The sequence below is a fragment of the Dipodomys merriami genome, unplaced genomic scaffold, assembly GCF_024711535.1.
Source record: "Dipodomys merriami isolate MVZ:Mamm:240054 unplaced genomic scaffold, mDipMer1.0.p SCAF_24, whole genome shotgun sequence".
Lineage (NCBI taxonomy): Eukaryota > Metazoa > Chordata > Mammalia > Rodentia > Heteromyidae > Dipodomys > Dipodomys merriami.
In genome coordinates, this window is record NW_027203826.1 from 4,578,642 (window position 1) to 4,605,522 (window position 26,881).

The following is a 26,881-nucleotide window of genomic DNA, read 5'->3' on the forward strand; positions in this document are numbered from 1 at the left end:
ACTTAGCAAAGTGATTGAGTGATAACATTAAAAAAACATTCTGATGGCATTCTGAGTGATCAGCAGTGAGGGCTCCGTTTGGCTTCTGAGGTACTGTGAGAACTTGCTCTTGATTTAAAGCTGCAAAAATTGAAAATCCTTTCTTAGAATGCATGTTGAATTTTCCTAGGAAGAGGAATCCCCATGGGTTATTCCTATAGTAAGCTATAGGAAATATTCTAAATTTCTATTCATACTTTTCACCTGATTTATCTTAAACTTTACTAAATAAAAAAGATGAAATAAAAAGATATAATTTAATTGCATCAGCTTAAAGATAACAATTTATGCTTCTATTTTTTTTTAGAAAATGTAAAAACACAGCCTGAATGTAGCAGGAATGTTAACAGGATATTAACAAAGAATCCAAGACTATCCTTTGAATCTAATGGTTGTCTGTGTAGTCTCAATCTGCCCATCTGGGTCCATCTGAAATGTCAGACCTAAGAGGAGCAAACTATGGAAATGGGGTGCATTCAGGAGCATTGTACAGACCATAGTAAATTCATCTTGCTCACCCGGCCCCATTTCCACTTGAACCAATTTGAACACTATTTTTTTTTCTCACCAGATGATCAGGTTTCCCAGGTGCAGTCAACCCTATTCAGCTGGCTCTTTTGCTAGCTGCCCATTTGGCTGAGGGCTGTTGGAAAAATGGGCTGTCAGTCAGAAGGCACAAATTGCTTTTCCTTGTCAGTACTCTGAGATACGTGTCTGCTTTATGAGGAGGCAGGAAATTCTCTATCTTCTGGGTGGTAGTGTTCATCGGGAATCCTCCACGTTTCATCTAAGAAAATTGATTAAGGAGTCTTTTATTTCTCTGAACAGAAAAGTCAAAAGTGGCTACTGTTGAGACTAAACTCCATTCAATACAATCATAGTATCACTTACTGGTCTCTTGGTCCTGGTAAAGTTTAGGCTGAAAACTAGACTGCTCTTGTCAGCTGTCCAGCAATACTTGACTATGGGAAAGCCACAAGAAAAATATTCTCCATTCAGTCATTCAACATCTAACAAGTGCACTTGGAGTATCAAGCATGTGACTAGACATTGAACACAATATGCGATGGGCTGGTAACATGATAGGTTTGGTCCCTACTACCACAGAAAATACTATCTAGAAGACAGTGTAAAATCCAGCATGATATTTAGTGATTGACAAAGAGGAAATGAGAAGGAAAGCCTTCTTAATAAAGGATACTGCTAGTTGAGATCTCAAGGAAGGACAGGTGGTGGATGAGTAAAACATTGGAGGTAAGGAAGATAAACAATTTGTGGAGACTAGAAAAACTGTAGATCTGATTATCGTGGTTTGAAGCCAGCCCAGGCAGGAAGTGTATGAGACTCTTATCTCCAATTAACCACCAAAAAATAATCATAATGGGGCTATAGCTCAACTGGTAAAGCACTAACCTTGAACTACAACAAAAAGTTCCAGGACAGCACCCAGTCCCTGTATTCAAGCCCAGTACTAGCATAAATTACATATATAGCTAGAAGACTTGCTTGCTTCCTAAAAGGCTATTAATCACACTCCAAATATTAATAAATTTCTGGGTGATGATAGGTATTTAGAAGGTTTTCTTTCTTTTCACTATAGCATCTTTATGGGTTAACATAAGACATGAAACCAACAAGGTGGCATTGGCTCATACCTGTTATCCTAGCAATTTAAGAGACTAAGATTGGGAGGATCACAGTGCCAGGCTAGGTCTAGCAGAAAAGTCTGCAAAACAGTCTTCACAAAAGAGGAACTGGCAGTGGTGCTGTGTGCCTGTAATCCCAGCAATTATGGGAAGCTGAAAAGTAGTCAGATTATGGATCAGGTGAGAACCTGAGCAGGAAATAAGACTCTATCCTAAAAATAACCAGTGAAAAATTGTTGGAAGTATGGCTCAGTAGTATTATGCTCTGTGTTAAGATCCCTAGTACCACAAAGCAAGGAAGAAGAAAGAAAAGAAGGAAGGAAGGAAGGAAGGAAGGAAGGAAGGAAGGAAGGAAGGAAGGAAGGAAGGAAGGAAGGAAGGAAGGAAGGAGGGGAGGGGAGGGCAGGGGAGGGAAGTAGGGAGGGAGGGAGGGAGGGAGGGAGGGAAGGAGGGAAGGAGAGAGATTGGCTTTGAATGGACAGGTTTTATCTATGTCATTTTTCTTGTAGGTTTAGTTATAAACATGGGTATCTTTTCATCTCAACTCACTCTACCATACCCATGTGCTTGCATCATACTCCTACTCAGTGAGGCTATCAGAATGACGTTGTGCGGAGTTCAGTCTGCCTTTTAAAATTGCTAATAATCCATCACTAAAAGAGTTCGGGAGCTTAAACAAGAATACTTCAATAACTATTACTTTAATGAAATAGAAGCTATGTTTTCCTATCATGTGAAGGTACCCTAAAGATATATAATCCAGAGTTGAGATCACAAGACACAAATCTTAAAAATTGACTCCGCCATCTTTAGCATGTCTCTTATCCTTGAACTCATCAAGTGTCTTATGGTGGATACTACAGCTTCCACCATAAACTGCCAGAAGCCAGGGAGAGAGGTTTGAGCTGCAGAAGACAGAAGAACCACAGGCCATCTTTGAGCAAGCTGGCTAAGTCTTCTTTAAAGAGCTTCCTCAGATTTCATTATCTCATCAGTCACCACTACCTGTGTTTCAGATTGGGAAAAGGGCTGTTAATTCACTGATTCATTTATTCTATGTAAATTTTTGCCTCCAATTGGTGTGAATTCTTTTTTTAAATTTTTTTTATTGTGAAAATACCATGCACAGGGGTTACAATTACATGAGCAAGGTAATGAGTACATTTCTTCTTTTTTTTTTTATTGTGAAAATATTGTACAGAGGGGTTACAATTACATGGGCAAGATAATGAGTACTTCCTTATCAAGCTTTGTGGCTTCCTTTGTTTCCCCTTCCCATTATTCCCATCTCCCCCCCATCTCCCCTCCCCCCTAAAGATGTAAAGTTCGTTTTCCTTTTTTTTTAATTATGAAAATAGTGTACGGAGGGGTTACAATTACATGGGCAAGATAATGAGTACGTATCTTATCAAGTATTGTAGCCTCCTCCTTTGTTTCCCCTTCCCATCCCTTCCCATCCTCCCCCTGCCCCCTTACCCAATCCTCCTGCCCCCCACCCCCCCCACCAAAGTTGTAAAGTTCGTTTTGAACATAACAACTTGTACATGTCATTGTTGCAGTAAGTCCACTGTATCCCTATTTAAACGATCTGTTTTTCCCCTTCCCCTCCACAAATTATACCAACATCAAATACAGTGAAAGCAGGGGCTATACCATGGGGGAGGGACATACAAAGCAACAATGAAATAATCCTATGAATGTGTTAGAAACAATCACATGAAAGGAAAAAAAACACTTGAATACATATCTTAGGGTTCATTTCCCTAACATCAACTTATCTGACTTTTCCTGCTTGACTCAGACATATACTAGTTATTGCAAATAAGGGAAACCATGGGACCTATGTTTCTTTGGGCCTGGCTGACTTCACTTAATATAATTTTTTCTAAGTCTTTCCATTTCCTAATTAGGGCAATGTCATTCTTTCTGATGTAGGCATAGAATTCTTGATCCATTCATCTACTGAAGGGCCTCTGTGTTGCTTCCATATCTAAACTATGGTTAAAAAAAAAAAGCTGCAATAAACATAGTTGTGCTGGTAGCTTTAGTATGGTCTCGTTTGTGATAATTTGGGTAAATGCCCAAAAGTGGATTGCTGAGTCATAGGGGAGCTCTATATGGAGTCTTTTGAGGAACCTCCATACTACTTTCCAAAGTGGTTGAACAAGTTTTCACTCCCACCAACAATGCAGTAGTAGGGTTCCCTTCTGTCCACATCTCCTCCAGCATGTTGTTATTAGAGTTCTTGATTATAGCCATTCTAACTGGTGTGAGGTGGTATCACAATGTTGTTTTGATTTGCATTTCTTTTATGGCTAGAGAGGTTGAGCATTTCTTCATGTGTCTATTGGCCCTCCTTCTTTCCTCTTCAGAGAAGTTTCTCTTTAAATCTTTAGCCTACTTATTTAGTGGGCAGTTGTTTCTTTGAGGATTTGTTGTTGGGGAATTTAATTTTTTGAGTTCCAGGTATATTTTAGATGCGAGACCCTTGTCTGCTTTATGGCTAGTGAAGATCTTCTCCCAGTGTGTGGACTTTCTATTGATCTTGCTAGCTACGTCCTTTGCCATACAGAAGCTCTGCAATTTCATACAATCCCATTTGTCCAACCTTTCTTTGATTTGTTGTGTTTCTGGGTCTCTATTAAGAAAATTTCAGCTTGTGCCAAGGAGACCTAGGGTTTCTCCTATTCCATCCTGCAATGTTTTTAGGGTGTCTGCTTTGACTTTGAGGTCTTTGATCCATTTGGAGTTGATTCTGGTGCAGGGTGATATATAAGGATCTAGCTTTAAGCTTTCTACAAGTGATTGACCAATTTTGCCAGCACCATTTACTGAAGAGGCTTTCCTTCCATTCTTTTTTTTATAGCTCCCTTATCAAAGATTAGATGGCTCTGTGGGTTCATTTCTGGGTTTTCAATTATATTCCATTGGTCCTGAGGTCTGTTCTTATGCCCGTACCAAGCTATTTTGATCACTATGGCTTTGTAGTAGAGTTTGAAATTTGATATTGATATTCCTCCAGCACTGTTTTTTCTGTTAAGCATCATTTTTGCTATTCAGGGTCTTTTATTGTTCCGTATGAATTTTTGGATTGCCTCTTGTATTTCCTTGAAGAATGAGGTTGGAATATTGATAGGTATGGCATTGAAATGTAGATAGCCTTGGGAAGTATTGCCATTTTCACGATGTTGATCTTTTCAATCCAGGAGCATGGGAGATTTTTCCACTTTCTAAGTTCTGTTTTGATTTTCTTTTCCAGATTTTTAAAGTTTTCATCATAGAGGGCCTTCACTTTTCTGGTTAAATTAATTCCTAGGTATTTTTGTGTGTGTGTGGGGGGGTTATTACGAATGGAGTTGTTTCCTGATTTCAGCTGTGCTCTTCTCATTGTTGGCCTACAGAAAAGCCATTGATTTTTGAGGGTTAATTTTATACCCTGCTACTTTGCCAAAGCTTTGAATCAGCTTGAGTAATATGGAAGTGGAATCCATGGGATTTTTTAAATACAAGATCATGTCATCTGCAAAGAGGGAGAGTTTTGCTACATCTTTCCCTATTTGGATCTCTTTTATGTTTGCATCTTGTCTTATTTCTGTAGCTAGGCATTCTAATACTAAATTGAAGAGAAGTGGAGAGAGTGAGCTTCTGTGTCTCATTCCTGAGTTAAGAGGAAATGGCTTTAGTTTTTCACCATTGAGTATAATGCTGGCTGTAGGTTTGTCATATACAGCCTTTTTTGTATTGAGGAATGTTCCATGGATTCCTAATTTTTCCAGAACCTTCATCGTAAAGGGATGTTGGATCTTGTCAAATGTTTTTTTTCTGCATCTATTGAGATAACCATGTGCTTCTTATCCTTGCTCTTGTTGATGTGATGAAGTATATTATTTGATTTGTGTATTTTGAACCAGCTTTGCATCCCTGAAATGAATCCTGTTTGATCGTGGTGTATGATTTTTTGGATGAATTGTTCAAGTCGATTGGCCAAAATTTTGTTGAGAAGTTTGTATTGATGTTCATCAAATAAATGGGTCTATAGGTCTCTTTCTTTGATGAGTCCCTGCCTGGTTTTGAGATGAGGGTTATGATGGTTTCATAGAATGAGTTCAGTAGTGAATTTTCTCTTTCAATTTCATTGAAGAGTTGGAGGAGTATTGGTGTGAGCTCTGCTTTGAAGGCTTTGTAGAATTCCACTGTAAAATCATCTGGTCCTGGGCTTTTCTTAGATGGAGGTCTCTTATTGCTGCTTCTATTTCAATGCTTGATATGGGCCTGTTAAGATGGTTTAACTCATCTTGGTTTCGTTTTGGCATGTCGATATTTGCAAGGAAAAGGTCCATTTTTGTCAAGTTCTCAAACTTATTAGCATAAAGTTTTGAGAAGTATTCCCTTATAATGTTCTGAAGCTTGGTTTTTTTCTGTGGTGATGTTTCCATTCTCATCTCTGAGTTTGTTTATTTGAGTGTGTTCTCTTCTTTTTCTGATAAGATTTGCTAAGGGTCTGTCAATTTTGTTAATTTTTTCGAAGAACCAACTTTTTGTTTTGTTGATTCTTTCTATGGTTTTTTGGATTCTAATTCATTTAATTCTGATTTAATTTTAATTATTTCTTTCCATCTACTGGACTGGGGTTTATCTTGATGCTCTTTTTCAAGGAGGCTGAGATGTCTCATTAAATTTTTGGTTTCTGATCTCTCCAATTTGTTGATGTAGGAACTCAGAGCTATAAACTTACCTCTGAGTACTGCCTTTGCTGTGTCCCAGAGGAGCTGGTAATTTGTGTGTTCATGAACATTTGAATTTCCTTTCTAATATCTTCCATGACCCACTGGTGATTCAACAGTGTGTTGTTCAGTCTCCATGTGTTACAGAACTTTCTTTGGTGACTTTTGCTGTTGAGTTCTAATTTTATTCCCTTGTGGTCTGAGAGAATGCAAGGTATAACTTCAGATTTTCTGAATTTGGACAAGTTTGCTTTGTGACCTAAAATGTGGTTTATTTTGGAAAATGTTCCATGTGCTGCTTAGAAAAATGTGTATTCTGATGCTGCTGGGTGAAATATTTGGTAGATGTCTGTTAAATCTAGTTGATCTATGCAGTTGTTTAGATCTGTGGTTTCACTGTTGAGTTTTTGCCGAGTTAATCTATCTAGTGAAGATAGTGGTGTGTTAAAGTCCCCAACAATTAATGTCTTTGAATCTATATGAAATTTGAAGGAAAGTAGAGTTTCTTGTATAAATTTGGGTGCTCATTGTTTGGCGAATAGATATTTAGAATCTCTTCTGAGAGATTCCTCAATTAGTATGTAGCAAATTTCTTTATGTCTTCTCAGTAATCTTAATTTGAAGTCCATTTTATCTGATATTAGGATGGCAGCTCCCGCCTCTTTATGGGGGCCATTTGCTTGGTAGATTTTATTACTGCCTTTTACTTTCAAAATATGTTTGTTTTTATGGGCAAGGTGTGACTCCTGAAGGCAGCAGAGAAAAAGATCTTGCTTTTTAATCTAACTAGAAAGTCTATGTCTCTTAATTGGAGAGTTAAGTCTGTTAATGTTGAGAGTTAGTACTGAGAGGTGTTTGGCAGATCCTGCCATGTTATCCACCTTCTTGGGGGCTGTGTCAACTGGGTTCTTCCTATGGTTCTTGGATTTGAGTGTGGTTTCTTGGCCTTTTTGTGGTCTTGTTGGTTTTCTATGTGTAGGACATCTTTAAGTATCTTATGTAGTGCTAGTTTTGTGGAGATATATTGTTTCAGTTTTTCTTTGCTATGGAAGGTTTCTATTTGACCTTTGATTATGAAGGAGTGTTTAGCTGAGTACAGTATTCTTGGTTGATAGTTGTTTCTTTAGGGCATGGCATACATCATTTCAGGATTTTCTTGCTTTAATTGTGTCTGCTGAGAAATCTGAGGTGATTCTAATTGGTTTCCCTTTATAGGTGATTGATCTTTTCTTCTTGACAGCTTTAAGGATCTTTTGATTGGTCTGAATTGATCCTGTGTGGATTATAATGTGACGGTTTGATGTCCCGTTCTGGTCTGGTTTATTTGGGGGACTGAAAGCTTCTTGTATCTGAATAGGCCTATCTTTTTGCATATTTGGGAAGTTCTTTGCTAGGATCCTGTTAAATTTCTTATACCATTAACTTCTGTCTCTAGGTGCACCGCCCATACCCATTATCCTTAGATTAGGCCATCTGATGGTGTCTTCCATATGTTGAATAGATCTATCATATTTCTTGGATTTGTCTTGGATAGTTGTACATTCTTTATCTATAATACCTAGGCTGTCTTCAATCCCTGAGATTCGATCTTCTGCATGGTCTAACCTACTGTCAAAACTTTCTACTTTGTTTTTATTTCTTTTCCTTCTAATTGGTCGGCTTTGATGGCTTCAAATTCTTTGTTGGAGCTTTGTTTTAAAATGTATGAACTTCTTTACTTCCTTAATTTGGTGTTCAGTGTTTATTCTCAAATCACATAGTTGATTGGTTATGGTTTCCTTGGACTCCCATTCCTTCTGTCGGCCTCCATTCAGCATTTCCTTTGTAGTTTCCCTGAATTCTTTCAGTGGTCTGTTTATGGATTCCATGAATGCTTCTATTGATCTTTGTCTATTCTCACCCCACTCTCGCAATACCTGTATTACTCTTTGATTAGTTTCCTCATGTTCATGCAATTCCTATAGTTCTCTTCGACTGTCTCAGCCTGCTCACACAATTTCTGTCTTTCTCTTTGACTTTTCTCAACCTGCTCACACAATTCCTGTATTAATCTTTGAGTAGCTTCCTCACATTCACAAGATTCCTGTATTAATTTTTCGTTTGCCTCCTCTTGCTCCCTATCATGCTCACACTGAGTCCTTTGCAGGTTTTCAGTCTTTTCATTCACCATGTTTACCAGTAGTATTTGTAGAGATTTTTGGGCACTCTCCTCTGGATAATTCATTAAGTGGTCTGTCACCAGATTATCATGAGTGGGAGTTGAGATACCTGGACTTGCCATTTTTCTTGTGTTTTTCCAGCTTGTTCTGCCCATTTGGTATGAAAGTAACACCAATTTTGTGCTAAACCACTATTTTAAGGCAAGCATCAACCAGAGTCCTGCAGTTGCACATTCAAAATGGCTGCAGATACAATCTAGTTCAACAGATACAATCTATTCAACATTAAACAACTATGGATTAATGGGCTAAGAACAGCAAAGAAGGATTTGGCAAACCAGAAAGTATTAGGTTTAGGAAGAAATGTGGGGAAAAATAGGATTAGAGGAATGTGGAGAGGTAAAAGGAGAGTGAATTTAACCAAGTCATAATCTCAGGGAGGGAAATGGATTAGACAGAATGATAGGAGAGAGATTAAAAAAATAAAGAAAAAATGGAAAAACAAAAATTTAAACTTAAAAAGTGAAACACTTAAAATTATGTAAGTTTAAAGAAATGATATTGAGAGAAGAAAAGGATAGGATGAGTGGAGGGTAGGGATAGAAAGGAAACATGAAAAACTAAAAAATAAAAATTCTTAAAATTAGTTTCTTGAAAATTATATAGGTATAAAGAAATAATACTGCTATTAAAGAATTTAAGCCTAAGAGGTTGTGAATTTCTGGATTAATATGTACACAGTGGGGGATAGGGTCTAATAATCAATGACAGGTATATATCTGGGTATCAGCAGAACAGCAATTAAGTCACGCAGAAAAGAAAGAGAAAAAAATGAAAAGAATAAAAAATGAATAAGTAAAAAGGACCAAAAGGTCAAAAGAGATTAAAAAGAAAGCACACACACACACACACACACACACACACACACACACACACACACACACACACACATACCTTACACACAATATACACCTAAAATAAAAATTATGATAGGAAAACAGATTAATAGAAAACAATTTAAAAAAATAAAAATTAAAAAAAGGTACAAAAAAGAGTTCTTTGATTTTTGGGGGAGGGGATGGGAAGATCCTGTATCTCCCTTGTGTCCTTAACCAGTCTCTTGGTGGAGTCTCTAGTCTGCATGTGGTGTTTGGTTTTCCTTTCGCTTGATTGGTTTCTTAAGTCTGTTTGTTTGAGCAGGCATAAAAATGCTCTGTGTTATGCAGGATTTTGTGATCCTTTTCCCAGGCTAGTTCAGTGGGAGGGAGATCTGCTTTGAGTATCACAAAAGAGGGAGATGGCTGTTTCCTCTAGTTTGGAGATGCTGTGATGAGGCTAGGTTCTGGGTAGAGTTGAGGCCTTTCAGCTAACAGTAGCTTTTCCCTGAGGGGCAAGCTCCTGAGATATGCACAGAGTCCAGCCTGGAGCCATTCTCTGGGTTTATGTATACTGAATTTCAATTGTTTTGTCTAGGCTGCTGAAGGGAGGGACAGCCTTCTGGCTCTGTTTACCCAGTGAAGAAAGCCACCCCTCCAGGGTGGAGCCTTTTCTGCCTGGGCTGGGTGACTTTCCCCTGGGTGGAGCTGAGCCTGGCAGGTCAGGTTAGGTTCCTGTGACCTGCTAAATGACTCTTTTGTTTTCTTCCAAGGCCTGAGTTGGAGCTAGCTGCTCAGCCAGGCCTTTGTCAGTATCAAAGATGGAGATCTCCGGTGGTGGTAGGAGGGGAGCAGAGGGCCTTCCCTCCTCTGTTCCCTGAGGAGTGAGGATGTCAGAGTTCTACACATGCCAGAGTCTTGGTTCCTGGGCCATCTCTGGTCTGCGACCTGCAGGATGAAGATATCTGCTCCTTCTCAGTTCTTGCTGGTATTGAGTAGAATCCGTTTGCTTGCTGTCTCTGGCGCCTTTGTCCCGGACTCTCTCTGAAGGTATGGGGGCTACCGCTGCCACTGCTGCCACCACTGCTGCTGAAGGCCTGGCTGCCAGCAAGTGCTCAGATCTGTTTCCTTGCCTGGATTTTCCCTCTCTGGCCAAATTCTTTTTTTTTTTTTTTAATTACTTTTATTTTATTTGAGAACATACTGTACAGAGGGGTTACAATTACATTGGCAGGATAATGCATACATTTCTTACCAAACATTGCAGCCTCCTCCTTTGTTTACCCTTCACCTCCCTTCCCAGCCTCCCCCCTCCCCCCCACCCATTCATACCCCCCTCCCCCCATCACACCGACATTGTAAAGCTTGCTTTGACATGACATTTTGTAATTCTCCTTGTTGCAACAGGTCCACCTGAATCCTTAAACGACTTGTTTGTCCCCATCTCCTCCACATGTTATACTGATATCAAATAAAGTGAAAGCGGGGGTTACACTGTGGGGGAGGGACATACAAAGCAACAAAGAAATAATCTTATAAATGCGTTAGAAACACATGCATGAAAGAAACGAAAACATTAAAATACATATTTAAGGGTTCGTTTTCCTAACATCACATTATCTGACCTTTTCCGCTTGACTCATACCTATACTAGATATTGCAAATAAGGGAAACCATGGGACCTATGTTTCTTTGGGCCTGGCTTACTTCACTTAATAGAATTTTTTCCAAGCCTTTCCATTTCCTAACAAATGGGGCAATGTCATTCTTTCTGATGGAGGCATAGAATTCCATTGTGTATATATACCACATTTTCTTGATCCATTCATCTACTGAGGGGCATCTGGGTTGGTTCCATATCTTAGCTATGGTAAATAATGCCGCAATAAACATAGTTGTGCTGGTAGCTTTAGTGTGGTCTTGTTTGTATACATTTGGGTAAATGCCCAAAAGTGCGATTGCTGGATCATAGGGGAGATCTATGTGAAGTCTTTTGAGGAACCTCCATACTGCTTTCCAAAGTGGTTGAACAAGTTTACATTCCCACCAACAATGAAGTAAGGTTCCTTTCTGTCCACATCCCCTCCAGCATCTGTTGTTGTTAGAGTTCTTGATTTTTGCCGTTTTAACTTGAGTGAGGTGATATCTCAATGTTGTTTTGATTTGCATTCCTTTTATGGCTAGGGATGTTGAACATTTCTTCATGTGTCTACTGGCCATCCTTCTTCTTCAGAGAAGTTTATCTTTAAGTCTTTCGCCCACTTATTTATTGGGCAGTTGTTTCTTTGAGGATTTGTTGTTGGGTGGTTTAATTTTTTGAGTTCCAAGTATATTTTAGATATGAGACCCTTGTCCGTTGTATGGCTAGTAAAGATCTTCTCCCAATCCGTGGGCCTTCTATTGATCTTGCTAGCTATATCATTTGCCCTGCAGAAGCTCTGCAACCTTATGCAATCCCATTTGTCCAACCTTTCTTTGATTTGTTGTGTTTCCGGGTCTCTATTCAGAAAATTTCGGCCTGAGCCAAGGAGACCTAGGGTTTCTCCTATTCCATCCTGTAATGTTTTCAGAGTGTCTGCTTTGAGTTCAAGGTCTTTGATCCATTTGGAGTTGATTCTGGTGCAGGGTGATATATAAGGATCTAGCTTTAGTTTTCTACATGTAGTTAACCAATTTTGCCAGCACAATTTACTGAAGAGGCTGTCTTTCTTCCATTCTATTGTTTTAGCTTCCTTATCGAAGATTAGATGGCTATAGGTCTGTAGGTTCATTTCTGGGTTTTCAATTCTATTCCATTGGTCCTGAGGTCTGTTCTTATGCCGATACCAAGCTGTTTTGATTACTATGGCTTTATAGTAGAGTTTGAAATTTGGTATTGATATTCCTCCAGCAGTGTTCTTTCCGTTGAGGAGTGTTTTTGCTATTCGGGGTCTTTTATTGTTCCATATGAATTTTTGGATTGCCTCTTCTATTTCCTTGAAGAATGAGGGTGGAATTTTGATAGGTATTGCGTTGAATTTGTAGATAGCCTTGGGAAGTATTGCCATTTTCACGATGTTAATCTTGCCAATTCAGGAGCATGGGAGGTTTTGCCATTTTTTAAGTTCTGTATTGATTTCCTTTTTCAAGATTTTAAAGTTTTCATCATAGAGGTCCTTCACTTCTTTAGTTAAGTTAATTCCTAGGTATTTTATTTTTTGTGGGGCTATTACAAATGGAGTTGCTTTCCTAATTTCAGCCACACTTTTCTCACTGTTGGCATACAGAAAAGCCATTGATTTTGGAGGGTTAATTTTATAACCTGCTACTTTGCCAAAGTTTTGAATCAGCTTGAGTAATTTGGGAGTGGAGTCTATGGGATTCTTTAAATACAAGATCATGTCATCTGCAAAGAGGGAGAGTTTTATTTCTTCTTTCCCTATTTGGATCCCCTTTATGTCTGCATCTTGTCTTATTGCTGTAGCTAGGCATTCTAATACTAGATTGAAGAGAAGTGGAGAGAGTGGGCATCCTTGTCTTGTTCCTGAGTTAAGAGGAAATGGCTTTAGTTTTTCACCATTGAGAATAATGCTGGCTGTAGGTTTGTCATATACAGCCTTTATTGTATTGAGGAATGTTCCATGGATTCCTCATTTTTCCAAAACCTTCATCATAAAGGGGTGTTGGATCTTGTCGAATGCTTTTTCTGCATCTATTGAGATAACCATGTGGTTCTTGTTCTTGCTCCTGTTGATGTGATGAATAATATTAATTGATTTGCGTATATTGAACCAGCTTTGCATCCCTGAAATGAATCCTGTTTGATCGTGGTGTATGATTTTTTGGATGAATTGTTGAAGTCGATTGTCTGGCCAAATTCTTTGTACTGTGATGGCACAATTGATGTGAGTCTCTAGCCTAGGAATGTTCACTGGAATAGTAAAACTGCTTCTATGTAAGAGCTTGTTTAAGCTTCCAGCTTCTCCTCTGCCATCTTCCTCCTAATTCAATAGGTGTGAATTCTGTTCTTCGGAATGAAAAGGAAAACAGATGTTCCTTAGGAAGCAGGCAGCTTCTATCACAATAGCCGTTATTTGATGGCTACTCAACACATGCCAGACTCTGTCCTAGCACTATTTTTATTTAATTTCATAACAACTTTGTAAAGCACATATTGTGAACCCCCATTTTGCAGGTGTTAAAAGCTAAGATCTTTCATGATAATATCCAGACATGTCTTGGAGAAGTGAAACAGGATTCCTGCAGGAAGAACCTGACAGTGACTTGTATGTCATGTCTTCATGGGATTATATCCAAAATATTTTCATAATTGATAAAATTCAAGACTCCCAAATGAATCTATAGAATAAGTATATAAGCACATAATTATATCACAAAATTAAGCAACACTTAAAAGGAAGCTAATGTATTGTGAATGCACTATAGCTGTTATTTCATGCTTACCTGCGTTCCAGAGTTCAGAGGAGGTGTCAGAGCCTAGGTCTAGAGGAGGTGGAATAGAGGATGCAGCATTGTACAGTTTTATTTGAGATGACATTTGAAAACTGAAAACAAAACCGCTTCATTCAACCATGGTGTTGTTGAGTGAATAACATAAGCTTGGTGAATAAAATCCTTCTTCTATGCCACCACCTCACATTCTCCAATACCAGAACAGTGTTCATTACATAGCAGGGCCTCAGGTAACTGTGTTGGAAGAAAGGATGAAAATAGCTCTGGGGGAAATCTTTGGCACAGTATAATCCACTTTTAGTGTCCTCTAATGTGATAGAAATTAAACTTGATTAAAAAAAATCCCGGGGCTGGGAATGTGGCCTAGTGGTAGTGTGCTTGTTGAGCATGCATGAAGCCCTGGGTTCCATTCCTCAGTACCACATACAGAGAAAAAGCCAGAAGTGGTGGTATGACTCAAGCGGTGCCTTGAGCAGCAGAAGGTCACAGACAGTGCTCCGGCCCCAAGTTCAAGCCCCAGACAGGAAAAAAATCCTGATCTCATTTTTCTACATGTTCATATGTATAACAACAAATAAGCTGCTTATTTTCCATTTTATTGGAGACATACTTATTGAGCTAGTATCATGTTCCACTACCACATGCTGAACACTTAGAAATAGCTCAATCTCTGCCCTCAATCTTCTCCTAAACAAAAAAAAATGCAAATTTTCACTGTTAATGTAAGAAAATCCATGCTATCATTTAGGAATAAGCAATGTGTTAAATGGGGAGATATTCAATCCACCTAAGATACTTAGAAAAGGCTTTCTAAAAAGAAAGGTCACTGTTGTTGTAGGTTATGAATGATAGAGGATTTTACCATTCACTATGTACTCATGGCAAATGAACTAACTCATAGTAAGAATAAATCCATGCAGTGCTTTATAATAGAATCTATCATAGGTAAATAAAGAATGGGAAGTGAGATCAAGACAACTGTACTGAACACATGGAACTTGGGGGTTCATTCATCTTTCAGTGGTGTTTTATACTTACTGGTAAGGTATAGTTGTTAGACTGCTCAGTAGACTAATTACAATAATAATCACGATCTGGCTAGACATTATTTCTTCAAAGCAATCAATGATTGCCAGAGTCATGTGAAACCCTGTGGAAGTTGGAGATGAACAAAGATCTATTAAATCATTTCGGCTGTTCTCCATGGAGACCAAAATTCAGATCAGACTGAGTCATGGTACCTGCCTTTGCTCTAGATCTATAATCAGGTCAATCCTGGGAAAGGTAGAGAAAAGTGACCGAGACAATGTTTAACAGATCTGTCAGAGTTTATCACAGAAAATTTCCTGCAAGCCTGTTTTGCAAAATTCCACATTTCCCTTGGCTCAGAGGCAGCCATTGGCCAGTCTATATGTAATATAGGAGTTATATAAGCACAATACATATACAAATAATAACAGATACTTTTTAAATAGTGCTTTTTCTCATTTTTTGGCTGAACAGTATGGAAGTTTCAGCATAAAATCTGCTTTTAACAGAGAGTGCAGAGATGCTAACAAGTTGTACATACATATATGTATAGATAGATAGATAGATAGATAGATAGATAGATAGATAGATAGATAGAGATAGATCCTGAATAATCTTTTATTTATTGCCTTTCTTTGTCATAATACTCATAATTCCCTTCACTTTAACACCTACCCAAGAACAACCTTTCCATCCCGAATTACTCACTGTAGGCAAAGAAGAAAATTAAGAGTCTTCTGGCTTAAAATGGATTTCTTTATCCTGTTCAGTCCAAGTTTATTCAAGATTTGGGGGATATTTTGGAATGGTCCTAATGAAGGAGAAACTATACACCCCCACCCCTATCCTCACACATACAGAGCTTTTCATTTGCTTTATAGAATGATTAAGGTTAGACTTGTTCTCTAGGTAGGCTTCTTAAGACTCACCTGACCTGTCCCAAGGGCATAGCAGAGTTAGCATCACATCAGAGAGTGGAGTATTATACTGGCAATTAGGCCCCTTCATCCCTAGAGTGAAGGAGTTAAGGAATAACCACCACCAACCCAAATTCATAACACAATCTTCCAAAATATGAACAAGTTTTATTAGTCCTAGTCACGTTGTTCTATTCTCCCTAACACCTTCCATGGTTTCTAAAGGTACATGTAAGAGTCTTACCTAATTAAAAATAATATAAAACATATCAGTTACAAGCTGTAGAGAAACTGAGCATGATTTAGTTTTCTTGATAAAAACTAAGTAAGTATTCCTTTCTGTGGCAAAAAGTGCAAAATCATTACTTAGCATTATTTAGCATTAACTGAGAATTGTCTTTCTGTTGATTTTTGAGTTGGTAATTTTCAACCTCAACCACAAAGGAAGAAAAATTGCAAACAAACACCATGTTGGCTTATTTTATTCAAGGATTTGTTTTGTTTTGCACACATAAAGTTATCTGTTGTTTTGTTTTGTTTTGTTTTTGTCCTGGCGCTTGAACTCAAGGCCTGGGCATTGTCCTTGAGCCTGTTTGTGCTCAAGTCTAGTGCTGTACCACATGAGCCACAGCACCCCTTCTGGCTTTTTCTGAATAGTTTATTAGATAAGAGTCTCATGAAGTTTCCTGCCTGGGCTGGCTTCAAACTGCAATCCTCAGATCTCAGCCTCCTGGCATGAACCACCAGCACCCAGCACCACATAAATGTATTTAACTGAATCTTTTTTAATGTGTGAAATTTAGCTTATATTATACCATCAAAACTATATGCTGAGTCTGTTTCTCTAACACTATACCAACATATTGTTGGTAACAATATGCTAACAGTTTTATACTGACTGCTTCTGAGATGTTTCATGTTCTTAAAACTATCATATTAGCTCAGTACCCTCTCAGATTTTGGAATTTGGAATTAGTGACATTGAACTTATTTTGCTTATCACTCCTTTCCCCCTTGATGTGGCCCTCCCTACATATGTCCATGTCATATGTCCGATGTCCACATGAACTATGCATTTGCTCAGCACCTCTCATATCACTATCCCCCGCATAAGGCCACCACACAAGATATTCCTCCATAGTGTTTATTTTCTGAAGTGCCTGCCCTAGCCCCTCCTCTTTCCCATTTACTCTACCTGCTTGTACATTTATCAAAATTCATCTTCTCCAATTCCTCTATAACTATCAAAAACTAACCACAAAGTTACTGCCTTAAAGCCACATAAATATATTATTGAATACTTCAAAAGTTAGAGCTAACCTCCAAGCTTCAGTGGGGCTTTCTTGTGGTTCTAGGGAGTACACTATGCCCTTGTATTTTCTAGGGTCTGTAAGCCACGTTCCTTATCTTATGGCTCCATCCCTCCAACAACAGTGGGCTGTGTCCTTACAAGGCCTCATGTGATTAGATCACATCCAACCAGGTGATCCAGGGTAACTTTCTTATCTAGGTTAACTTAGGAAAAATTTGAAATCCATCTGAAACTTCCATTCCCTTTTGTCATGTAACTTTGTAACAGCTAGAAAACAGAATATGGAGTGTGTGTGTGTGTGTGTGTGTGTGTGTGTGTGTGTGTGTGTGTGTGTGTGTGTGTGTGTGTGTGTGTGTGTGTGTGCAAAGTTCTGGGCTTGAACTCATGGCCTTGTAGTCTTGCTTGGCCTTTTTATTCAAATCTTGCACTCTACCTCTTGAGCCACAGCTTTGCTTTAGGGACCCCTCCTCCCTTTTTGGTAGGTGGTTATGGGAGATAGAAGTGTTATGGATTGAGGTTCACACCTCAATCCTCAGATCCCGAGTAGCTAGGATTACAACTGTGAATCATCAGCACAGGGATAAATGTGGATATATTTGAGGGACCATTTTTGTGCCTACCGAAGTCTGCAAAAATCTGTAAGTTTAAAATGCAATTGGTATTAATCCTTGATTGTGGTTTATAGATAAGGTTAATACTCTAAGAGGAATTCGTGCTTCCAAGATATTTTTCCAAAACATGCAGACCTTTTCTACCTCAGTAATATTCCTTTATGGGGGAGGGAGGGTTTTTTTTTTTTAGCATTAGGATTAGTTTCTGAGAGATAGAGAGAATTTTAAGTAAGGAAGCATTTAATAGCTCACAAATCACATCACAAAATGACTGTTTGTTCTGCCTACTTGTAAAATTTTTTCCCATTTTTCCCATTTCCCATCTTCACGGTCTATATCAGCATTGTTCAATGAATAGGTTGGTGGTGTAGGGTTCAAGGATGGAGTGTCCCTGAGGAGCTGATACCAAGATGGCTCTACCCAGAGAGGGTGCGAGGACAGGGTGCCACTTCAGTTGTGAGTATATCCAAGCAGCACTCAAGTTCAGGGGTTTAGTTTTGTGACTCCCTGGTGATTATCAATTATCTCAATGGGAGTTCCAAATTTTTCAGTAAATCCTGAAAGAACATTAATTTGAATAGCTTTAATTAGCCTAAATTATATTATTACTATTATTACATATACTTTTTTTCTTTTATGTAGTTGATGAGAAAATACTTTCATAGAAACAACCCAACAGGAAAATAAAGGAGAAAAGACATAAAGACAACAATAACCCCCCCAACACCAAAAATATCTGTCAATTAATTGCCTATATGGTTTCTTGTTTATATTTCTGAGACTGAAAATAGGTCAGTTACAATGGTTGTGACACATAATAACCATATTCGACAAAGGATAGGAAACAACAGATACTGATATGTTTTTCTTCAAAATGTCTGTTTCCTCCCTAGTAAAAACACAGTCAAGGAGCAACAACAACAACAAAAATATCACAACATAATTTTGACTATTTTTTTATTTAAACTTTTTTTGAATTTTAAATCTGTGTTTTCCTGGTCCTCTAATTCATAGTTCTGAGAACTGTCCTGGAGGTCACTGTTTCTGCTCTCCCATTCTTTTTTAATCTGGCCATGGTTGTCAAAAGCAAATTAATCTTTTGAAGCCAAATGAAATTTGGGCTTCCCAGCACTAGCCACTAATGAAAAATGCATTAATGGCAAGCATCAGAAAACCCCTGGCTCTCAGGACCAGAGGGTGCATTTAAATAATTCTATGAATATAGATCAATAAAACTAATTTACTTATAGCCTTTGTGTGCAGGATTCAAGTCTGAATAAAAGTCATTTGTATTACAATGTTTTGTATTAATTGGAGGTATCTATTGTTTTACATATTAAATTAATCTTGGTCTTTAGACAGAACTTCATATAGGATATTAAAAATACGAGGCTTGGGATTTGATATTAGTAATGCTATGATTTCATAATTCAGCCTGGTTTGCCTGGATGTCATTTGAAAGGCTTGGAGAAATCCCAGAGGGCCAACTCTGAGAAGCCAGGGTTAAATTGGAGAGAGAGAGAGCAGTGAGCTTTAATATTCAAGCTGTAGCATATTGGCTGCAGTACCCAGAGGCCCATTGGGACTTTAGGGGCTTGGAGTGGAACCCTGCTGAGTCGGAATGTGGGAATGGTGTTTGTAAGACCCAGAGAGTTGAAAACATGAAGAGAAGGCTACAGAATTAGAATATATTGATTCCAATGCTATGATCAAGAGACCATTTCCTGCTTCTACAAGACAATCATTTATTCATCAAGTATTTACTTAGTGACTTCTCTCTCATAGGCACAAAGGTTAAAACAAGATTTTTAGGAGCTTAAAATCAACACAGGCAATTGTGTTTCAGTGTGCTAAGAACTGTGCCTGCTGGAATAAATGCTGCATGTTTTACAAACCCACTGACATCTCAGCAGTCCATTTTTCCCTGGACTTAGTTGGCCACAGAATCTTTAGACTATTAGTACATCTCTGAACCGATTCTAATACCTAATGGACAGTAAAATAATTGTGTAATTAAGCAGGAGGGGCTGGATGAAGGTTAAAAATTCAGCCCAGATCTTTCACGTTTTAGAAAACAAGGCCGAGACTCATGGTCTCTGACACCTTCACAGCCTCCCCACAGAAGTGTTCTTTCAGCATCTGAAAGCCTCTCCTGACCTGTGCCCAGAGAGTGGGGACTATCTGAATGAGAGCTTTGCCATAGCCAAGAACTGAAGAGTAAACAAGAACTTCTTGAGGACCAGTCCTGAGGATTTCCAACATTTTTTAGTCATTCGACTGATATAATGTAGGAGTTGTTATTGGTCAGCAAACAGAGATAAGGCAGGGGCACTGGGCACAGGTGGACCATGCCTGTAATCCTAGCTGCTTAGGAGGCTGAGATCTGAGGATGGCAGTTCAAAGCCAGCCTGAGCAGAAAAGTCCCCATGAGACTCTTTTCTCCAATTAACCACTCAAAAACGGAAGTGGCTTTGTGGCTCAAGTGGTAGAGGGCTAACCTTGAGCTTTGGGTGCTCAGGGACAGCACCTAGGCCCTGAATGAAAAAGGCAGGGGCTCTTGTTTTTAGTTTCATACCCGTAGGACTATATGGAAGTCTTCCTTGCACCACTGGAGATGATGAATCTGACTAGTGATGTATTCCATGTACTCTTCTCTCAGAATGATCAAATATTGAAATCTGTTACATATTCTATTTAGTGATGTATTCCATACTCTTCTCTGAGAATTATCAAATACTGAAATCCGTTACATATTCTATTAACAGCCTGGGTTATTTCTCATAGAACTTCATTGTCAGAAACTATTCATACTAATCATACTAATGACTGTTAAGGTAGATAACACTGACCTTCATCCCTGTGCTGATGAACTTAAGAGTTTAGTGAAGGATAAATCAAGCTACATCCTTAACATAAGTGGCCATTGCAGAACTTAATATAAAAAAAAACACAAGTCACTGCAACATCATCTTGAGAACTAGAACATGTAGCTCTCCACGCACTGTGCATATACAAGGTCAACTTCAGCAGGCAAAAAGCCATTATTGTTATTTTATTTTATTAATTTGGTATCACAATAAGTTACAGTACTTTTGCCTCATAGGCACAATGATATTCTACATTTTAATTTTGCAGTCAATGTACTAATACTAATATTGAAAAAATCTGCTAAAAATGTTTCTTTTTAATTGATGATGGGACTAAAGAGATTAGAGTAATCCAAGAACACAGAACAAATTTCTGGAGGTGAAAATTTACATCCTAGAATCTTAATTTCTGGCCCAGAATTCTTTGAAACCTATAACTTTGAATCATTAAGCATGGCTATAAATGATATCATATTCAGGACTGATTAACTAGACACTAAATGTTCTCCCAGGAGATTTATGACACTTAAAAGGATAAAAATATATCTAGTTTCTTTATGCTTAGGAAAACATCTCACTTTTAGCACCTTGTAAGAGGTCATCACTGAATGAAGCATAGGTGTCATCCTAATTTCTAAAGATAGAAGAATAAATACCAGAAGATAGAAGATAAATACCAGAGCAATGAAACCTATGTCCCTCCTATCCAAACAGATATGTTGTATAGTCTAGTACTAGTCACATTCCGCTAGAATATTCTTAATAGTTTGTTTGAAACAAACTGAGGTAATATATCAAATGGTCTGGATGGTTAAAAACAAACAAAAAGACATTTCTCCTTTTTTTTTTGAGGCTCGATGCACAATGTATTTTTTGTTTTGTTTTGTTTTTAATTGTACATATACTCTACAGAGGGGTAACAGTTACATGAGTAAGGTAATGAGTACATTTCTTGTCGAGCATTGTTACCCCCTCCTTTGTTGTTCTCCCACTATCCCTTCCCTCCCCCACCTCCATCAGTCCCTCCCCATCCCCACCAAAGTTTTAAAGTTCATTTCCAACTTAACGTCTTACGAGTATCATTGTTGCAATGGGTCATCCTGTGTCCTTGTTTCAGCATTTTGTTATTCCCTTTTCCCTCCTCAAATTAGGTAAATGTATAGAAAGCCCATGGATTGGGAGAAGATCTTCACTAGCTATACAACAGACATGGGCCTCATATCTAAAATATACTTAGAACTCAAAAAATGAAATCCTTCAAAAACAAACCCTCAAAGAAAAACATTTGCCCCATTAATAATTGGGCTAAAAACTTGAAGAGAGACTTTTCTGAAGAAGAAATAAGGATGGCTAATAGACACATGAAGAAATGTTCAACTTTTCTAGCCATAAAAAATGCAAATCAAAACAACATTGAGATTCCACCTCACTCCAGTTAGAATGGCTATAATCAAGAAATCTAATGACAACAGATGCAGGAGCAGGTGTGGCCAAAAGGAAACAATACTACACTGTATGGAGGTTTCTCAAAAGACTCCACATAGAGCTTCCCTATGACCCAGCAATCCCACTTTTGGGCATTTACCCAGATGATCACAAACAAGACCATACTAAAGTTACCAGCACAACTATGTTTATTGCAGCATTATTCACCATAGCTAAGATATGGAACCAACCCAGATGCCCCTCAGTAGATGAATGAATCAAGAAAATGTGATACATATATGAATTCTATGCCTCCATCAGAAAGCATGACACCGCCCCAGTTGTTAGGAAATCAAAAGACAGAAAAAAGTCGTATTAAGTGAAGTAAGCCAGACCAAAAGAAATATAGGTCCCACGGTTTCCCTCATTTGCAATAATTAAAATAATTTTATCAGATGAGCAGGAAAGGTCAAAAGCTATTTACATATGACCATATAAGATGATATTAAGCAAAATGAACCCCAAGATATGGGCACAGAGGTCTTTCTTTGTTGTTGTTGTTTTTAATGTACTTTGTGATTTTTTTTGTTTCCTTTGTATGTTCATCCCTCTATGATATATCCCCTGTTGTCACTGTACTTGATTTTGGTAACCTGCATCTTGTATATATATTTCTCTTCTTTTCTCTAAAGCAAATCAACTCTATTTTAACAACTTTATTGAGATATAATTCATGTTTCATACAATTCACTTATTTAGTGTTTACAATTCCATGCTTTCAATGATGTACAACTATTGCCATAATCAAATTTTAGAATATTTTAGTCACCATGTGCCAGACAACACTAATTTAATCTACATATTGTCTCCATGGATTTCCCTCTACTCAGCATTGCATATAAATGGACTCCTGTAATATGTGTCTTTTTATGAATGGTGCCTTTTACTTAGTGTAAATATTCTAAGTTCACCAGTGTTGAACTATGTATTAGTGGTCCATTTTTAATGGCATAATAAGAGTCTAGTATTTGAATATACCATAGTTTATCTATTTATAACTTATGGACATTGGGTTTTTGCTAACATTTGTTCATGCTGGCATGAACATGTATCCAAACTTTGTGTGGAGTTAGCATTACTGGGATATATGATTGTGTTTAGATATTTTGAGGAACTGCTGATTTTTTTTACAGTGGTTGAACCTTTTTTTCACCAGCAATATATGAGGATCCCAACCTTTCAAATTCTGCAGCAACACCTGTTACTGTCTTGTTTTTTGGGGTGTTGGATTTTTGCATTGTTACTCTCCTGGCAAGTGTTACTATGCTCTGATTCTCCTTCCTCTGATGACTAATGAAGTTGGGCATCTTTTCTATGATTTTTATATCTTTTTGGGAGACATATTTATTCAGATGTTTTTAAAAATTGTGTCATTTATCTTTTTACTTCTGAGTTGTAAGACATTTTTATGTATTGTAGGTATGTTCCATATCAGACACATGATTTTTAAATATCTTCTTCCAACATAGATTGTCTTCCAACATGGATGTCCACATTCCTGCCAGCATTTGGCATTGTCAGTGTACTGCTTTTTTACCATTGTAATAGATGAGTAATATAACTCATTACTGTTTAAATGTAAATCTCTTAGAGATACAACCTAACAGTATCTTCCTAGGCAGGCTTATTATGCATATGCTTTCTTTAGTGCAATCTCTTTCATTTTTAAAAATATAGCTTTAATGGCTAGAAGCTTAGTTTTTTTATTTCAGCATTTTGAATATTACATCCATGACTTTATTTTCCCTTGCTGCTTTCTAGGTGGAGCCTCATCTTTCTCTTGCAACATTTTTAGTTTAATGTGTTTGGGTGTAGATACCTTTGTGTTTACCCTACTTCCATATTTTATATTTAAGAAAGAGAAAAACAGTCCTAAGCTAAAAAAAAAGAGGGACCATTTAATGTAAATTAATCAGGTATTTCTAGCTATGAAAAGTCCCAGTGATTCCAGATGGCAAACCCTGCTACAATTAAAGAATAGCTTTAAGCTAAATAGAAAGTTTGACAATTACAAATATACCTTTTATGAACAATTGAAATTCATATCCTTGTAAAGATTTGCTTTATTTCATTTGCAAAAATGGACTATAAGAGAAATTTATATGTGCAGAACTTTAAAGAAATGTCTATTTTTTATAATGATATTAGAATGAGAGTGTGAAAACTTTGGGAAACAAGTTTACCATATGATGATTATAACACTTGTGAATGACCATCTTATCAATGTTTACAATTTGAGCATGTATCATTTATTTGGTGTCAACGCTGATAGTGGTAAATGTTTTAAAATATGCAGCATTATTTCCTTTGTGTTTACTTCTTCCACCTTTGTTTTATTTCAAATTGTGTATGTTAACTTTGTAAACTAGGGAGTTTTCCAGATACCTTCCTAATTTTTATTTTATTTAAAATTTTTTGTCAGAGAATATACTTTACGTGATTTGAATCCTTTAAAATTCTGAAGAAGCATTTTTACCCATAATTATGTCTGATTTTGATAAATATTACATGTGCATTTGAAAAGAATATACATCCTTCTATTGGATATAATGATCAATAAATGCCAATTGGTCAGTATTGAATGTTACTTATCAATATTCTGTAAGAACCTATAAGCATATTTCAGAATAAGTATGAATATATACTTCCTGTTCTATCAGATATAGTTTTGTATTCTTAATTGAACAATGGTGGGTTTGTTTGATTTGATTGTTGCTTCTATAGTTCATGTACTCTTATTTTTTTAAAAAAATTAATGTGAGGTTTCACTGTGATATTTCTATATATGCACAGAATATGCTCAAACAAATTTTCATTTTGTCCAACATATTCCTATTCCTCCTGAACAGCTTTGCTGATCTCTTCTTTTGTAGTTAGCAATGCTAATCCATTCTGTCTAATATATTTGTAAACTGTGTTGCAATTTTATCTCTAAGATTTCTGTTTGGACAAAAAATACACATTTTTATTATATAATATTCAACTTGGCTTCTTTACCTAGAAACTATGTTATATGTGTTTTGCTTTCTTTTGCTGTGATTTCTACTATCTTTTTCATATCTATGTCTATTTTTATTGACTTTCTCCTTGTGTGAGCCCATTTTCCTGCTTATATGAATGCCTGATACTTCTTGTTTTATATTGGACAGTTTAACTTTTATTTCAAAATGCTGCATGTTGGAGTTATTCTTTGGTCAGTTTTAGATTGTGTTCCAATTGTGTGGTTGAAGCTTTAGAGTCTTGCTTTTACTCTTTGTTAGAGAAAAATAAGGGCATTTTTAGTCTAGAGCTAATCTATTCCCACTAACAAGGCAATTCTTCTGTGGCACTGCTAAATGACCCATATTTTACCAGATCCTTCTACTCTGACTCTTGAAAACAGAAACTACTCTCAGATTTCTGGCAGCTCTAAAGGTATCTGCATACTTTCTTCCCCCAGTTGTTTGCTTGTACCAAGGAAGTTTTGGTTTCCTTCCTTTATGTATCCACGGGTTTTTACTCAATCAGTGATTCAATGAAAGATTTGCAGACCAGTCACTATAAATTTCTTCTCCTCTGGAACTGTTTGAAAATATCTAGATACCTTCCCCAAACAACAATCTTTATCTTTGCTATCAAACAAGACCATGAGCCTCGGTTAAATCCTCCTACAGAAAAGTTGTACTAGCAAGCTGGGGCAAGACAGGGCTTCTTTCATTTTTAGACATTTCTCAGGGATCACAGTCCTTCACTGTCTATTGGTCGATGATTAAAAACAGTGTTATATGGTTTCCTGAATTTTATGTGGTTTTCTTTTTAATCCATTAATATATCATGTTAGATAGGCACCACTCTTTCATTTCTGATAGCTACCTTGAGCAAAGTTACCCAACTCTATTACTTCTGTCTCTTATGAATTGAGAATCATAATAATATCCATTTTGCTGGATTATTGTGGTGAAAGTATACAACACTGAACTACAACTGTAATAAGCACCAGGTAAATAATACTTTCTTTCCATTTCACTTAAGATTCACAACACTTCACTCTACTTATCCAAATCACTTCCTACCCTTATAAGAGTCAACTAAAGCATTTTATTTTCCTTAATCATGCCACTGTCAGTGCCAGCCTAAAGGGATCTTGCCTTTCTCTGCAATATTTCAACAATCATTGCCTGTAAAATCTGTTGAGTAATTAATCATAGGTATCCTTTTAAAATATAGGCACTGCTGTCTGGAAAGACTAGTAAAATCCCTCTTGGCATAAACTAGAAATGCTATATAAACCTTTATAGTTGGATACATGTAATGTTTGTAAGTCTCTCTATCCAACAAGATATAATCTTCCATAATAGTTGATTCATAAATGTACTAACATTACTACAGATCCTGCATCTGTACTTCTCGTGCATTTAAAGTAAAATTATTAATTCAGCCTAAACAACCTATCACCAAAGAAACTGTTTTTCCTTCACATTTTCTCTCCTTTTCATGTTTTATCTGTATCATCCTCAATGACAGCATTTTATTCCAGAGAAATTATGGTGTGGATACTATGAAATTTACACCATTAACCCTAATGAAGAATCACAATTTTTCTTGCACATCCTGCTCATCTTTTCTTTGAGACCCATTTTCTGGTGTCTTTCGAAGGGAAGAATGTAGAAGACCATAGAACTTAAGAGAAAAGCCTGTGTGGAAAGCACATGTCATGTAGACATCCCTGGATGCTCATGATGAGTGTTGTGTCAAGGTTGACACTGCTCTTGTGTGGATCATGGGG

At 37.3% G+C, this 26,881-nt stretch overlaps 1 long non-coding RNA gene across 1 annotated transcript in view; it reads right to left on the reverse strand.

The window, feature by feature from the left end:
• Positions 1–619: 619 nt before the first annotated feature.
• Positions 620–26,881, reverse strand: part of LOC138835584 (uncharacterized) — a 75,885-nt gene continuing 49,623 nt past the window's right edge. The window contains exons 2-3 of the long non-coding RNA XR_011374658.1: positions 13,887–14,129; positions 620–826 (exon numbers count right to left, since the gene is read on the reverse strand). This is a non-coding gene — a long non-coding RNA (uncharacterized lncRNA). The remainder of the gene's footprint in view (positions 827–13,886; positions 14,130–26,881) is intronic.